The sequence below is a fragment of the Bubalus kerabau genome, chromosome 6 (assembly GCF_029407905.1).
Source record: "Bubalus kerabau isolate K-KA32 ecotype Philippines breed swamp buffalo chromosome 6, PCC_UOA_SB_1v2, whole genome shotgun sequence".
Classification (NCBI taxonomy): Eukaryota; Metazoa; Chordata; class Mammalia; order Artiodactyla; family Bovidae; genus Bubalus; species Bubalus kerabau.
The window spans coordinates 6,392,727-6,410,790 of record NC_073629.1 but is presented as its reverse complement, the minus strand read 5'-3'; the positions used below and the strand labels follow the sequence as shown (position 1 = coordinate 6,410,790).

Sequence of the window (18,064 nt, the reverse complement as noted above, 5' to 3'; positions counted from 1 at the left end):
TAGGAACCTGGAATGTTAGATCCATGAATCAAGGCAAATTGGAAGTGGTCAAACAGGAGATGGCAAGAGTGAATGTCGACATTCTAGGAATCAGCGAACTAAAATGGACTGGAATGGGTAAATTTAACTCAGATGACCATTATATCTACTACTGTGGGCAGGAATCCCTTAGAAGAAATGGAGTAGCCATCATGGTCAACAAAAGAGTCTGAAATACAGTACTTGGATGCAATCTCAAAAATGACAGAATGATCTCTGTTCATTTCCAAGGCAAACCATTCAATATCACAGTAATCCAAGCCTATGCCCCAGCCAGTAGAAGAAGCTGAAGTTGAACGGTTGTATGAAGACCTACGAGACCGTCTAGAACTAACATCCAAAAAAGTTGTCCTTTTGGTTATAGGGGACTGGAATGCAAAAGTAGGAAGTCAAGAAACACCTGCGGTAACAGGCAAGTTTGGCCTTGGAATACGGAATGAAGCAGGGCAAAGGCTAATAGAGTTTTGTCAAGAAAATGCACTGGTCATAGCAAACACCCTCTTCCAACAACACAAGAGAAGACTCTACACATGGACATCACCAGATGGTCAACACTGAAATCAGATTGAATATATGCTTTGCAGCCAAAGATGGAGAAGCTCTATACAGTCAGCAAAAACAAGACTAGGAGCTGACTGTGGCTCGGATCATGAACTCCTTATTGCAAAATTCAGACTTAAATTGAAGAAAGTAGGGAAAATCACTAGACCATTCAGGTGTGACCTAAATCAAATCCCTTATGATTATACAGTGGAAGTGAGAAATAGATCTAAGGGACCAGATTTGATAGAGTGTCTGATGAACTATGGACGGAGGTTCATGACATTGTACAGGAGACAGGGATCAAGACCATCCCCATGGAAAAGAAATGCAAAAAAAGCAAAATGGCTGACTGGAGAGGCCTTACAAATAGCTGTGAAAAGAAGAGAAGTGAAAAGTAAAGGAAAAGGAAAGATATCAGCATCTGAATAAAGAGTTCCAAAGAATACGAAGGAGAGATAAGAAAGCCTTCCTCAGCAATCAATGCAAAGAAATAGAGGAAAACAATATATGAGAAAGACTAGAGATCTCTTCAAGAAAATTAGAGAAACCAAGGGAATATTTCATGCAAAGTTGGGCTTGATAAAGGACAGAAATGTTATGGACCTAACAGAAGCAGAAGATATTAAGAAGAGGTGGCAAGAATACACAGAAGAACTATACAAAAAAGATCTTCACGACCCAGATAATCACGATGGTGTGATCACTCACCTAGAGCCAGACATTCTGGAATGTGAAGTCAAGTGGACCTTAGGAAGCGTCACTATGAACAAAGCTAGTGAAGGTGATGGAATTCCAGTTGAGCTCTTTCAAATCCTGAAAGATGATGCTGCAAAAGTGCTCCGCTCAATATGCCAGCAAATTTGGAAAACTCAGCTGTGGCCACAGGACTGGAAAAGGTCAGTTTTCATTCCAATCCCAAAGAAAGGCAAGGCCAAAGAATGCTCAAACTACTGCACAATTGCACTCATATCACTCGCTAGTAAAGTAATGTTCAAAATTCTCCAAGCCAGGCTTCAGCAGTACGTGAACTGTGAACTTCCAGATGTTCAAGCTGGTTTTAGAAAAGGCAGAGGAAGGAACCAGAGATCAAATTGCTAACATCTTCTAGATCATGGAAAAAGCAAGAGAGTTCCAGAAAAACATCTACTTCTGCTTTATTGACTATGCTAAAGCCCTTCACTGTGTGGATCACAATAAACTATGGAAAATTCTAAAATAGATGGGAATCCCAGACCACCTGACCTGCCTCTTGAGAAACCTATATGCAGGTCAGGAACCAACAGTTAGAACTGGACATGGAACAATAGACTTGTTGCAAATAGGAAAAGGAGTAAGTCAAGGCTGTCTATTGTCACCCTGTTTATTTAACTTCTATGCAGAGTATATAATGAGAAACGCTGGGCTGAAAGAAGCACAAGCTGGAATCAAGATTGCTGGGAGAAATATCAATAACCTCACATTTGCAGATGACACCACCTTTATGGCAGAAAGTGAAGAGGAACTAAAAAGCCTTTTGATGAAGGTGAAAGAGGAGAGTGAAAAAGTTGGCTTAGAGCTTTCAGAAAACGAAGATCATGGCATCTGGTCCCATCACTTCATGGCAAATAGATGGGGAAAGAGTGGAAACAGTGTCAGACTTTATTTTTTTGGTCTCCAAAATCACTGCAGATGGTGATTGCAGCCATGAAATTAAAAGATGCTTACTCCTTGGAAGAAAAGTTATGACCAACTTAGATAGCATATTGAAAAGCAGAGACATTACTTTGCCAACAAAGGTCCGTCTAATCAAGGCTATGGTTTTTCCAGTGGTCATGTATGGATGTGAGAGTTGGACTGTGAAGAAAGCTGAGTGCTGAAAAATTGATGCTTTTGAACTGTGGTGTTGGAGAAGACTCTTGAGAGTCCTTTTGACTGCAAGGAGATCCAACCAGTCCATTCCGAAGGAGATCAGCCCTGGGATTTCTTTGGAAGGAATGATGCTAAAGCTGAAACTCCAGTACTTTGGCCGCCTCATGCGAAGAGTTGACTCATTGGAAAAGACTCTGATGCTGGGAAGGATTGGGGGCAGAAGGAGAAGGGGGCGACAGAGGATGAGATGGCTGGATGGCATCACTGACTCATTGGACGTGAGTCTGAGTGAACTCCGGAGTTGGTGATGGACAGGGAGGCCTGGCGTGCTGCAATTCATGGGGTTGTAAAGAGTCAGACGACTGAGCGAATGAACTGAACTTACATCATAGAGGCTGGAATGCTAAAGTAGGAAGCCAAGAGATTCCTGGCATAACAGGCAAATTTGGCCTTGCAGTACAAAATGAAGCAGGGCAAAGACTAACAGAGTTTTGCCAAGAGAATGCACTGGTCATAGCAAACACCCTTTTCCAACAACACTAGAGAAGACTCTACACATGGACATCACGAGATGGTCAATACCGAAATCGGATTGATTATATTCTTTACAACCAAATATGAAGATGCTCTATACAGTCAGCAAAAACAAGACCAGGAGCTGACTGTGGCTCAGATCATGAACTCCTTATTGCAAAATTCAGACTTAAATTGAAGAAAGTAGAGAAAACCACTAGACCATTCAGGTATGATCAAACAAATTCCTTATGATTATATAGCAGAAGTGATAAAAAGTTTCAGGGGATTAGATCTGATAGACAGAGCGGCAAGAATACACAGAAGAAGTATACAAAAAGATCTTAATGACCCAGATAGCCATGATGGTGTGATCACTCACCTAGAGCCAGACATTCTGGAGTGTGAAGTCAAGTGGGCCTTAGGAAGCGTCACTATGAACAAAGCTAGTGGTGGTGATGGAGTTCCAGTTGAGCTATTTCAAATCCTAAAAGATGATGTTGTGAAAGTGCTAGACTCAATATGCCAGCAAATTTGGAAAACTCAGCAGTGGCCACAGGAGTGGAAAAGTTCAGCTTTCATTCCAGTCCCAAAGAAGGGAAATGCCAAAAAATGCCCCAACTACCATTCAATTGTACTCGTCTCACAGGCTAGCAAATTAATGCTCAAAATTCTCCAAGCCAGGCTTCTATAGTATGTGAACCGTGAACTTCAAGATGCTCAAGCTGGATTTAGAAATGGCAGAGGAACCAGAGATCAAATTGCCAACATCTGTTGGATCATTGAAAAAGCAAAAGAGTTCCAGACAAATATCTACTTCTGCTTTATTGATTACGCCAAAGCCTTTGACTGTGTGGATCACAACAAACTGTGAAAATTTTTTCAAGAAATGAGACTACCAACCACTTTACCTGCCTCCTGAGAAATCTGTATTCAGGTCAGGAAACAACAGTTAGAACCAGACATGGAACAACAGACTGGTTCCTAATTGGGAAAGGTGTACGTCAAGGCTGTATATTGTCACCCTGTTTATATAATTTATATTCAGAGTACATCATGCAAAATGCTGGGCTGGATGAAGTACAAACTAGAATCAAGATTGCTGGGAGAAATATGGATAACCTCAGATATGCAGATGGCACCATTCTTATGGCAGAAAGTGAAGAGGAACTGAAGAGCCTCTTAATGAAAAAGTGAAAGAGAAGAATGAAAAAGCTGGCTTAAAACTCAACATTCAAAAACTAAGATCATGGCATCTGGTCTCATCACTTCATGGCAAATAGATGGGGAAACAATGGAAACACTGACAGACTTTATTTTTCTGGGCCCCCAAATCACTGGAGATGGTGACTGCAGCCATGAAATTAAGACACTTGCTCCTTGGAAGAAAAGCTATGATCAACCTCGACAGCATATTAAAAAGCAGAGACAAAAAAATAAATAAATACATAAAAATAAAAAAATAAAAATAGAGACATCACTTTGATGACAAAGATCCATCTAGTCAGAGTATGGTTTTTCCAGTAATCATGTATGTATGTGAGAGTTGGACTATAAAGAAAGCTGAACACCAAAGAATTGATGCTTTTGAAATGTGGTGTCGGAGAAGACTCTTAAGAGTCCCTTCGACTGCAAGGAGATCCAACCAGTCTATCCTAAAGGAAATCAGTCCTGAATATTCACTGGACAGACAATCCTGAAGCTGAAACTGCAACTTTTGGCCACCTGATGCGAAGAACTGATTCATTGGAAAAGACCCTGACTGGGAAAGATTGAGGGAGGGAGGTGAAGGGGACGACAGAGGATGAGATGGTTGGATGGCATCACTGACTCAATGGACATGAGTTTGAGTAAACTGCAAGAGTTGGTGATGGACGGGGAGGCCTGGAGTGCTGCAGTCCATGGGGTTGCAAAGAGTTGGACATGACTGAGGGACTGAACTAAGCCTAATTGAACTGAAATATCCTTAGCAGTACTCTTGGAACATTCTCAGAACTTAAAGCTGTGAATAAAGAATGATCAATTGCAGACAGATACTAGGAAAAATTTTCACATGGTAATAAGAGCTGTATTGTTTGGAGGCATTATTCCAGAGAGGCCAGTGTAGGATAAGAGCAGAGTGCAATATCCAGCAGAATCTCCAAAATTAAACTAGACAGAAGAGGAGGAATCTGGTTGTCTCTCGAACAGGGATATTTTTCTTCTCTTGGCCACAGCAAACCAAACAATTTTTTTTTCTAATTTCTTAATGAGAATGAATTGGAGAGGAGCATTCAACTCCTATATTATGGATGCTCTGCTTGATGAACAAAGTTCTTCCCAAATTAGTCATACTCCTTAAAGTGATTATTTTCATTTGTAGTTTATACTTTTGTACTTTCATAACATCTTAATGTATATATTTCTAAACTCCAACACCATTGTAGTTTAGACTGCAGACTGCAGGTTAGACTGCCGGGAGCCGGCATATTGCATATTGAGTGCATATTTCATATTGAGTGCAGCACTTTCCACAGCATCATCTTTCAGGATCTGGAATAGCTCAACTGGAATTCTATCACTGCCGGGAGCCAGCGTGAGGAACTCCACCCGTGACAAAGGTCATGAGGAAGGAGGCTCGGCATACGCAAAGGCGGGATTGAGCCTCAGGAGTCCCCCTGGAAATTCTTGAGCATCTACCCCCAAAACCAGAGTCTGCCTACTTTCTGATTTGTGCTTTCACCTACTCCTCTGACTTTACGGGGCGCTGTCCCCCACTACCTCTCTCTGAAAAAAGAATTAGCTTACAGCTCCAGTTAATAATTCCTGGGTGTGACAGTGTTTCAACCTACAAACTCCTTTGGAAATCCTCTAGCCTGCCTGAATAGGTTTTTCCGGCCACATGTGATTGTTCAGAGCCTCCCAACTGTGAGAGGCAGGAGATGTTCTAAACTGTCTAAACACAGATTCTTTTGAGTAGTTAAAAGATTGATTAGAAATTGTATTGGTGAAGGGTTTTTCACTTATTGAGCCAATGTTTGCTGCTAAGTCTCCATATCCCTTACCTACTGTGTCCTTGGCAGTGTATTGATTGATATAATGGGTGTATAGAAATGTAAAATGCAGCTTTGTCCAATGCTTTTTTGGAGGCTGGTGCCTGACTTTGGAATAATCACCTTTAGAGAAAGATAAGTTTCTTAAAATGTTAATAGGCCTCCTGGCCAGAAGATGATGTCAATCACCTGACCTTTTGCATATGATAAGTTTGAAAGCCTGGCTTCGATTAGAACCAGGAACTGCTGTCCTTGCATGACTCCACCCCTTCCCCCATTATCCTCTATGCATAACTTAAGATATAAAAACTACTTTGGAAAATAAAGTGTGGGCCTTGTTCACCGAAACTTGGTCTCCCCATGTTGCTCTCTCTCTCAAATTCTGGCTGAGTCTCCATCTGGAGCGCGGAACCCACCATGCTTGCTAATTATGCCTGGGCTTCTAAGATCCGACCGGGGAGGCCTCAGTGTCTCCTCTCCTTCGGGAGAACGGAAGGACGCCTGTGGCCTACGTAAGTGGTGCAAACTTCTTGTCTTGAAGTTTTATTGGTCTCCCGCATAAACCAAGCTACTCAGCCTCTTTTCTCCACTGAATTTTCCTACTGAGCTATCCTCATTCTATTACTCTTTATATCTTTAATTAACGTTTAATTAAGCAGTTGTTTCCTGACCCTCGCCTACGCCGTCTCTCCTTCGAATACCCTGGATCAGCTGGGGCTGGACCCCGGCAGGACCACCTAACCACTGGTGTTCCAGTGGTTAGAACCATGAACTCTCTAAGGGTCCAGAGACTGAGGGCCGAGTAACAAGCTGCATGGCGTGGTCAAAAATATACATATATAGAGAGGTTAGGTAACAGCTACTGTGACTCTAACAATCAAAATGTTGTCTTTCTCACGTGAGCAACTAGGTAATTTGTAGCTTTGCTTAAACAAGTTTATCTCTCTGGGTAAGTGACATAAAATTCAGTGGAACCAGTTGGTAGATAATGAAATCTATCAAATGACTTGCTCCACCAAAGCGTTCTAGGGAGTGCTGATGAAAGAGAATGCAGCTGGGGCTTGAGAACAGGAATTCTGCTGTTAACTGTGCCTAGTTCAAACTCACCTCCGTGTTCGCCCAGGCATTGTAAGTAGTCCCATAGTTTCTCCAAAGAGCTTTTGCCATCCCAGCAAAACCTTAAAATTAGGGTTGGCAGATGAAATACAGGGCAATTCAGTTAAGTTTGAATTTCAGATAAACAAGGAGCAATTCTTTAATATAAGTATGTCTCACATTTATATTTACTGTTTATCTAAAATTCAAATTTAACTGGGCATCTTGCAGTTTTTATTTGCTGGATCTAGCAATCCTAATTAAACTACATTCATCATTAAAAGAAAACTGCTGTTTCTTTCCAGTCTTTCTACCCATAATCACATGAAGCCACAGAAAATTAGAGAAGGAAGTGAAAGAAGTTTCCTTGAGCTCTTACTAAGTGCCTATGGGTGTCACGTGAAGCATAGATGTTACATTACTTGGACTTCTTAAGGAGAAGAGTTAAGAGTCTACTGAGGGAGGTAGCATTTGTGAAGCTGGTGATTAGCTTTTCATGTATGGTCTTTTGTTATCCCTATCTCTGTTGGCATAGCAGGATGGTGTGTTTTGCAGCATTTATTTCCTTCGATAAAGCCAGGTACTGATGAGGCTTTGAATTCAATTTTCAGGAGTATAGGTCCACTCACTCTCTGAGTTTAGGGACCTCAGTTACATTATTAATACCTTTGATAAATCATAAACAACCAGATGATTGCTTGGTCCTAGGAATTTAAATATCTAGGCATTCAGTTTAATTAAGCATTTCATTGGAAAACACATAACACAGACTACAGTCCCTAGAACTGTGACAGCTATATTGCAATTTTATAGCCCCAAATTTAATCACCAGGTGCTGATTAATCCTGCTCTAAATATCTTCCATAGCAAGGAAGTGACCCAGATTCTCTGTGCTTCTAAAGGGGAAGTGGGTTTGGGGGAGGGGTGGTGGGTACAGTGCTAAAAACACAGATGGCCATCCTTTTATTTTTGCTCCCCTGTTCTTTTGGATTTTTGATCTCAGCTGAAAGCAAACTTCCCCCTCTAGCACCCATGTTCATAAAACCATCATTTAATATTTTTAAAAAACTTTAAAAAAAGAATGCCCTTTTAAAATTACCCAACTTAGAGTTTGTCAAGACTGGGTTCAAATTTTCATAGCTCATTTTCAGTCAGTGAAACACAAGACCCCTCCTGGGACCACATTCCCATTCTGACTTTCCTCCTCATTTTGGCCCTCTTCCCCCAAACTGTACAGGATTTCTCTCCTTGAACCATTCTGCCTAGAATGGCCTCACTTTGTTTAGCCAAATGGTCTTTATACTTTGTTCAGCCATCAGCTCAGATGCCACCCTCTTCTGAAGTGGGCTTTATGTTCCCCCTCAGACTGTACCAAGTGCTATTCCTCTGTGACCCCACGACTGCTTTGATGTGTCTATATCGCTAATGTATGTACATGTCAAGATATTTATTTTTATCTCCTTCTAAAAGTGAAGTTTGCTTGTGCATGCGTGCATGTGTGCTAAGCCACTTCAGTCATGTTCTACTTTTTGTGACCCTATGTACTGTAGCCCTCCAGGTTCTTCTGTCCTTGGGCGTCTCCAGGCAAAAATACAGCAGTGGGTTGCATGCCCTCCTCCAGGGGATGCTCCCGACCCAGGGATCAAACCCAAATTTCTTATGTCTCCTGCATTGGCAGGCAGGATCTTTACTGCTAGTGCCTCCTGAGAAGCCCAAAGTTTGCCTGTAGAAAATGGAAAATGAAAAAGTATAAATAAAACTAAAAGTCATCAGTAATTCTACCATTCAGAAATACAGTGCAAATATTTGGATGTATTGCCTTCCAGCCTTCTTTCCATGTATATTGTGATATGTTAATTACAAACATTTTCCCAATTCTCTACCCATGCCTATGTTCTCGTCATTTGCAATGTGACTTCTGTCAAGAGGTGAGTTCTGTTTTCCCTTCTTTTTTTTGTGGAGGGGTTGATCTGACTTTATTTGAAAAATAAAATATGGCAAAAATGCCAGTTCTGCGCCTTGTACACTTCCACTTTCTCCCATAACCCTGATTCACTATGAGAGCAACCACAGGCTAGCCTGAGGAAGCATAAAAGAACATTTGGAGAGTAGGTGGTCATTCCAGCTGAGGCCATCCTACATCAGCCAGCTCCCGACTGACCAGCTAATCAAAGATGCCCAAGCAAACCTAGCTGAGGTAAACCTTGAAGAAAATCGCCTAGGCGAGCCAGCCTAAAATGACTACAAAATTATAAACTAAATAAATGGTTAAGTCACTAAGTTTTGAGGAGTCCTTTGTTATGCAGCAATAACTTACTAATACATATACTGTATATGGACATGAGCCTATGTATGCAACAGTATGTTACTGATACAAACATACATATGTACACATATATACATGCATTTGTATACACATACACATAGGAGAGAATACAAGAATCACAACAAATTTGTATCCCACTCTCCCCTTAACATTTTAATCAAAACTATACTACTAAAAAAATCGTGCCATTATATTATGCATTATATTATGCTTGGTATAAAAATGGTATATTATCACTGTATAATAGTCTATCTTTAGAATGCAACATATGAAACTTTACATTTTCCTATTATTCTGTATCTATATTGTGTTTTTAAAAAATTTTTATACTAGAGAACAATGTAATGGACATATTTAAAGTAGAGGTAGAACTACTTAGCTAAAGGCCATATGAACATTTTGAAGTTCCTTGAAATATGTTGAGTAAGTTTTTTCCAGAAAGATTTCATCTATCTACACAGTCACTGGTGCTGCCTGGGAAAGTTCATCTTACCGTGATCTTGCCACAGTTAAGTATTAGTTCTAAATAAATTGCAAATATGGTAGCAAAGAAATGCATTTTATTCTATTTTAATTTTTTATAAGTGAAGTTGGATTATGTTCTTTTAAAAAATTAGCTATTTGCATTTATTATTTTGTTAGTCATTTCTTCATGCACATTGTTCATTTTTCTTTCTTTTTTTGGGATAATTTTGTATTAATGTGTATACTCCATATACTAATAACATATATTACCAATAGATACTATTTATTTAATGACTACTAAGAAGCAAGCTCCTCATATTAAGTATCTCATCTAAAATCTCACAAAAAGCTTTTCAAGGCAGATTCTAGTACTCTTCTTTTTTATAAATGGGAAAAGTGAGACTGGAGGAATTTAGTATCTTGCCCAAGATTATACATAAAAGATCTAGGTTCCAGAGTCTGGCTTTTCCTTCAAGAGACTGATGCTTCAGTTTGTACCTCAAAATTTTGCAAGAATTTTTTTGGTCTTAACTTGTAAATTATGGTATTAACATAGAGATTATCTCTTTACAAGTTCATCTGTCTCTCCCCGTACAGTGTAAACTTCTTATGGTTGGAATCATATCTTTAAAGCTATTGCACCTAACATGGTCCCTGGACATAATATACATTCCATAAACATTTGTCAAACTGAATGGTTTGCTCTCACATTGACACTGATACTTGACGGCCAGAGTCTTTGTCTAAAGGGCTATTACATATATTAAAATCCCCCTTCCCCAACCACATATTATAAAATAAGCAGGCTAATTACATTAGATCATTTTACTTAGTCAATTTATTTTCCCCAGAATTAGGTAGCAAACGATGCCAGAGCCACAGTTTATTATCATGACTGAAAGCAGATAACATCAGGTTTCACCATTCCCCAAATGGCTGTCATCCAGACTCCCTGAGGTAGAAAATCACTCACAATACTCCTCAGTCCTCTTCCATATGATTATAATTTGGTCCAAAGTACATTGATGTGCCTTTCCTCTTCCTCTTAAAAATTGTTAGGGATCAATCCAACTAGTCCTTGAAAAATAGTTCTGGAAAACATAAAACTTAAGTTACTGATTACCTGGTGGCTCAGACAGTAAAATTGTCTGCTTGCAATGCTGGAGACCCGCGTTTGATCTCTGGGTCGGGAAGATCCCCTGGAGAAGGAAATGGCAACCCACTCCAGTACTCTTGCCTGGAAAATTCCATGGATGGAGGAACCTCTTAGGCTACGGTCCATGGGGTCACAAAGAGTCGGACACAACTGAGCAAATTCACTTCACTTTTCACTGCATACAAGATCTGTGTACAACTTTTAGGTCTTTTTCATATACCAATCACTTTGAAAATAAGATCCAAAGCTATCTATGAGAGGATACTAAGCTAACCTAATGATACATTGGGCTTCCTTGATGGCTCAGTGGGGAAAGAATCCACCTGCAATGCAGGAGACACAGAAGATACCGGTTTGATCTCTGGGTCTGGAAGATCCCCTGGAGGAGGAAATGGCAACCCACTCCAGTATTCTTGCCTGAAAAACCCCATGGAGAGAGGAACCTGACAGGCTCACAAAGAGTTGGACACGACTGAGTGACTAAGCATGCACGCAGTGATTCATTGAACTGTTGATTTGTTTTACAGGACCAACTGAAAAACTGTGTATGATTGCCCCTCTTTTAGATTTTAAATTCGCTCTAACTTGGGTCAGTTTTGGACTTTGTAACTTTTCTGAATGCCAGATTATACCTGTTATTTCTGTGAAAGCTTTTCAAAATCTTTGGTCAAAATAGAAAAAAATTCTGATCTGATTCCTGAGAGAGTCATTCAATTTGCAGCCATCTTGTCTGTGGGCACAGTGAAATCGCCTTGGAAACAGGAAGGTTGATGTCATATAGTTACACAGTGAAATAGTCACTCAGTTAACAAATGAGTTCTCACAGACGTTTACTAAAATGTGTAGGTATGTGCTTTCTAAAGCAAACCAAAATTAAATAAGCAAGACTCTCTTCTTTCCTGGTGGGACGCTTAGCTTCCTTGGGGACAGACGGACAGAACTGCTAGCTTCAGCCTACAGAAGAGTTGGAATAGCCTGGAAATGCTGAGCTGTGCCTTTGTAGAAATGTGCAGCACCTGCCACTAGGATTTTAAAACCCCCTGGAGGGAGTCACCAGTTTCTTAAAAGCTGAGCAACAACTTGCTGGGCTCCAAACTAGGTCAGGGAACACAGAAGGTGGGAACTTTCTTTTAAGATCAACTTCTTGTTACATTTAATAAGAGTTTCAAACACAAAGTGAGAAGGGCATGTATACAGGATTTCTCAAATGGAAAGACCACGTGGTTACACAATTCTAAAGTCTATTTAATGATACTCCAATCATTTTTTCCCTAGGTTATGCAGGGGTTATTAACCAGTTGATTGGAATCTTTTAGCAAATACCTTTTCTCTTAAGCATCAACACAATATCAGCTTAGAAATATGCAGCTAGGTCAGCTCAGGGGTATTGTATAACTAAATAGCCTAGAAAAAACATTAAAATATGTGTGAATTTATCAGATGATCAATGTGATGTTTCAGAATGATGGGCAAGGTTGATGTGGATGCCAGAGTTTACTTACCTATTTTGAGGAGACAGTCCCTGATAGCTCAGTTGGTAAAGAATCCACATGCAAAGTGGGAGACCTGGATTTTATCCCTGGGTTGGGAAGATCCCCCAGAGAAGGGAAAGGCTATCCACTCCAGTATTCTGGCCTGGAGAATTCCATAGACTGTATAGTCCATGGGGTCGCAAAGAGTCCGATATGATGGAGTGACTTTCACTTTCAAAAGCCAAATTCCTTTCTTGTAACTTCCATAAAAGTAAATGTCAAAAGAACTAAGCATTAAGTCAGAATTTTAGAATATATTACACTATCTTGCGTTCTGTTCATCATTAATCCTGCACATTGCCTTACCATACTTATTTCTGAATTCTTTATCCTTTTTCTTCTGATGTGTAAGAATAGGGTTAGGTGGGCTTTGCACACGGCGCTAGTGGTAAAGAAGCAGCCTGCCAATACAGGAAAGGAGATGCAGGTTTGATCTCTGAGTTGGGAAGATCCCCTGGAGGGAGGCATGGCAACCCACTCCAGTATTCTTGTCCATAGGCTACCACAGAGTTCAACACGACTGAAATGACTTAGCCCGCACTTTCAGTTGCCAAGTCTTGTCCGACTGTTATTGCTATACCATGGACTGTAGCCTGCCAGGCTCTTGCGTTTTTGGGATTTCCCAGGTAAGAACGCTGGTGTGGATTGACGTTTCCTTCTCAGGTGGGTCTTCTCCACCCAAGGATCAACCCCGCGGCTTACCCTGGACACCCCCACCCCCACCACCCCTCGGTCACACCCCGCTCCAACTCCTGTATTGGCAGGCGGATTCTTTACCACTGAGCCACAGGGGAAGAAGCGCTTAACAATTATAGTTCCATCTGATTTGTTAGTTTCAAAGAAGGCTGTTTAATGTTAATCTCATAGCCAACAACTTTATACATTCTTTTAGTTCTAATAGTTGTTATTATTTTATTTTGGATGAATCTCTTGGAATATATACATATGTCTTCTTGTGTGTTTTATTTCATTAGCTGTTGATTCTAGAATACCATTTAACTGGTGAAGACAGCAGGCATTTATGTCATGTTTGACTTTAAGGAAATACACCCGCTATTTCAGCAGGTAAGTTTACATTTGTTATTGATGTATATTTCATGCTTTTTGTTGTTTTTGAACATTTTTATTCTACTATTTTACTTAAAATTTTTGTTATGAATTGGTGTTTACTTTTATTAAATATATGTGTATATATAATTCCCTTTGTTTTTATTTATTTATTTTTTAATTGGAGGATAATTACTTTACAATATTGTGATTTTTTTTGCCATACATCAACATGAGTCAGCCACAGGTATACATGTGTCCCCTTTCCCTCTTGAACCCCTTTCTCACCTCCCTCCCCACCCACCCATCCCTCTAGGTTGTCACAGAGCATTGGCTTTGGGTTCCTTGCATCATATATCACACTCCCACTGGCTATCTATTTTATATATGGTAATGTATATGTTTCAATGCTATTTTCTCAAATCATCCCACCTCCTTCCCCGACTGTGTCCAAAAGTTTATTCTTTATGTCTGTGTTTCCTTTGCTGCCCTGCATGAAGGATGGTTGGTACCATCTTTCTAGATTCCATATATATGCGTTAATATATGATGTTTGTCTTTCTCTTTCTGACTTACTTCACTCTGTATAGTTGGCTCTAGGTTCATCTACCTCATTAGAACTGACTCAAATGTGTTCTTTTTTATAGTTGGGTAACATTTCATTGTATATATGCCCCACAACATCTTTATCCATTCTTCTGTCATTGGACATCTAGGTTGCTTCCATGTCCTGGCTATTGTAAACAGTGCAGTGATGAACACTGGAGTGCACGTTTATTTTTCAGTTTTTGTTTCCTTAGGGCATATGCCCATGGGTGGGATTGCTGGGTTATATGGTAGTTTTATTCCTAGTTTTAAAAGGAATCTCCATACTGTTCTCCACAGTGGTTGTATTAGTTTGCCTTCCTACCAACAGTGTAAGAGGGTTCCCTTTTCTCCACACCCTCTCCAGCATTTTCTGTTTGAAGATATTTTGATGATGCCCATTCTGACTGGTGTGAGATGATACCTCATTGTAGTTTTGATTTGCATTTCTCTAATAATGAGTGACGTTGAGCATCTTTCCATATGTTTATTAGCCATCTGTATATCTTCTTTGGAGAAATGTCTGTTTAGGTCTTCTGCCCACTTTTTAATTGGATTGTTTGTTTTTCTCATAATGAGTTGCATGAGCTGCTATATACTTCAGAGATTAATTCTTTGTCAGTTATTTCATTTACTATTATTTTCTCTCATTCTGAGGGTTGTCTTTTCACCTTGCTTATGGTTTCCTTCATTGTGCAAAAGCTTTTAAGTTTAATTAGGTCCTGTTTGTTTATTTTTGCTTTTATTTCCATTACTCTAAGAAGTGGTTCATAGAGGATCTTGGTGTGATTTTTGTCAGAGAATGTTCTGCCTGTGTTCTCCTCTCAGGGTTTTATAGTTTCTGGTCTTACATTTAGGTCTTTAATTCATTTTGAGTTTGTTTTTATGTATGATGTTAGGGAATGTTCCAATTTCATTCTTTTGCACATAGCTGTCCAGTTTCCCAGAACCACTTATTGAAGAGACTGTTTTTCTTCATTGTATATTTTTGCCTGCTTTGTCAAAGATAAGGTATCCATGGAAGTGAAAGTGAAAGTTTCTCAGTGGTGTCTGACTCTTTATGACCCCATGGATTATACAGTCCATAGAATTCTCCAGGTCAGAATACTGGAGTGGGTAGCCTTTCCCTTCTCCAGAGGATCTTCCCAACCCAGGAATTGAACCGGGGTCTCCTGCATTGCAAGTAGATTCTTTACCAACTGAGCTATGAGGGAAGACTAAGATGTCCATGCCGCTGCTGCTGCTGCTAAATTGCTTCAGTCGTGTCCAACTCTGTGTGACCCCATAGACAGTGCCCACCAGGCTCCTCTGTCCCTGGGATTCTCCAGGCAAGAATACTGGAGTGGGTTGCATTTCCTTCTCCAATGCATGTATGCATGCTAAGTTGCTTTAGTCATGTCCGACTCTGTGAAACCTCTTGGACATAGGTGCATGGATTTATCTCTTGGCTTTCTTTTTTGTTCCATTGGTCTATATTTCTGTTTCTGTGCCAGTACCATACTGTCTTGCTGACTGTAGCTTTGTAGTATAGTCTGAAGTCAGGAAGGTTGATTCCTCCAGTTCCATTCCTTTTTCTCAAGATCATTTTGGCTATTCAGGGTCTTTTGTGTTTCCATACAAATTATGAAATTCTTTGTTCTAGTTCTGTGAAAAATACCATTGGTAGTTTGATAGGAATTGCATTGAATCTATAGATTGTTCTGGGTAGTATAGTCATTTTCACTATACTGATTCTTCCAATCCAAAGACATGGTATATCTCTCCATCTGTTTGTGTCATCTTTTTTTTTTTTTTCTTTCATCAGTGTCTTATAGTTTTCTGCATATAGTCTTTTGTAAATTTCGGTAAATTTATTCCTAAGTATTACTTATGTTTATTTGTATTTTTTTGTATCTAAATTGATAAATGACATTGGTCTATAATTTCTATTTTATGTTTCTTCCACCTTTTCTAATCTTTGATGATGTAGAAAAGATCTTCTCTTATTACTTGTCTATTCAAATTTTTATCTCATCTGGAATAAGTTTTGGAAAATTTAGATTCTCTTAGAAATATGTTTATGCCATTCAAATTTTTCAAATTAATTACTATACTATATATTTAAAAATTATTTTGTTTTAATTGTGTTTGTATTATTGTAGCACTTTTCTTTTCTTTCCAGGGCTTCCCTGGTGGCTCAGATAGTAGAGTCTGCCTGCAGTGAAGGAGACTCTGGTTCGATCCCTAGGTCAGGAAGATCCCCTGGAGAAAGAAATGGCAACCCACTCTAGTATTCTTGCCTGAAAAATCCCATGGACAGAGGAGCCTAGCAGGCTACAGTCCATGGCTTGCAAAGAGTTGGACACGACTGAGTGACTTCACTTTCTTTTCTTAATTTGTATATTTTTGTTCCCCTGTTTTTGTCTTTTATTTCCCCTTTGAAATGTGTTTACATTTTTCTCAAGTTGCTATAGGTTTGTCATTGTCTTTTTTATTATTTTCTGGTTTTATTGCATTGTTCTTAAGAGAGTTTTGAAGTTCACTTTCTTTGTGTGCACAAATATATATTCTCCTTCAGTTGGATATAAATTCCTATATATCCAGTAAAACAGTTTCCTTAACTGTGTCATTCAAATTATTTTCCTATATATCGAGCAACTACTATGGGCTAGGCACTGTGGGAAGTTCCAGGTTCATTGTGGCAATGAAAACAGAGATCCTCCTTCTTTCAGACTAGAGGTTTTTTCCCCTACAATTTTTAATACATTTAATGAGGTAAATTTTACATAAAATAAACTCTTCCCGCTTGAAGCACACAGTTAGGTGAGTTTCGAAATGTTGTGTATACTGATGAAACTACAGCCACAGTCATTATACAGGACATTTTCATTCTTCCCTAAGTTTCCTTGTGTCTCTTTACAATCTAGCTTATCCACCTGGTCCCAGACAACCAGTGATCTCTGTTCTCTCACTATAAGATTATCTTGCATCTTTTAGAATTCTCTATAAATGAACTCTGTGGTGCTGGAGAAAACTCTTGAGAGTTCCTTGGACAGCAAGGAAATCAAACCAGTCAATCTGAAAGGAAATCAACCCTGAAGATTCATCAGAAGGACTGATGCTGAAGCTGAACCTCTGATACTTTGGCCACCTGATGGGAAGAGACGACTCATTGGAAAAGACGCTGATGCTGGGAAAGATGGAGGGCAGGAGGAGAAGGGGGCGGCAGAGGATGACATGGTTGGATGGCATAACTGACTCAATGGATATCAGTTTGAGCAAACTCCAGGAGATAGTGAAGGACAGGGAAGCCTGGCCTGCTGCAGCCCATGGTGTCACAAAGAGTTGGGCATGGCTGAGCAACTGAACAACAGCAACATAAATGGACTCATAGAGTATATGCTTCTTTGTGTTTGGATCCTTTCTTGGAGCATAATGATTCTTTAGATTTGTCCACATTTCTGTATGTCAGTAATTCCTTCCTGTTTATTGTTATGAGATATTCTATAGTACAAATATGCCATGGTTTGCTTATTGATACTCTTTAAATGGACATTTGGATTGTTTCCAGTTCTTGCTATTATAGATAAAGTTTCTATGAACTTTTGTGTACAAGTGTTTTTGTGGACATGAGTTTTATTCCTTTTTGGATAAGTAATTTGGCTGAGTCCTGGAGTAGCTGTATTAGATTAATCTCTAAAGACAGAACAAACTTAGATTTTGGCTTTGGACCAAATGTGTATATTTTTTCTTTATAACAATAGAATTTAATCCACATATATTTATGGGTCCAACTAAACTATAAAATCTCATCTATGTTATTTTGTTTGTATATGCTTTCATTTTTCTACTAAAATATTTTCCCTGATATTTTTTCTTTCTGGTGTAGTATTTTACAAACTGT

The 18,064-nt window shown here is 39.4% G+C and overlaps 1 long non-coding RNA gene across 1 annotated transcript; it reads left to right on the top strand.

Moving 5' to 3' along the window:
* The first annotated feature begins 6,311 nt into the window (after positions 1–6,311).
* On the top strand, positions 6,312–16,769 carry LOC129655912 (uncharacterized). The gene is made up of 3 exons (XR_008716135.1): positions 6,312–6,487; positions 13,524–13,614; positions 16,343–16,769. It is a non-coding gene; the product is annotated as an uncharacterized LOC129655912 (long non-coding RNA).
* The last annotated feature ends 1,295 nt before the right edge of the window (positions 16,770–18,064 follow it).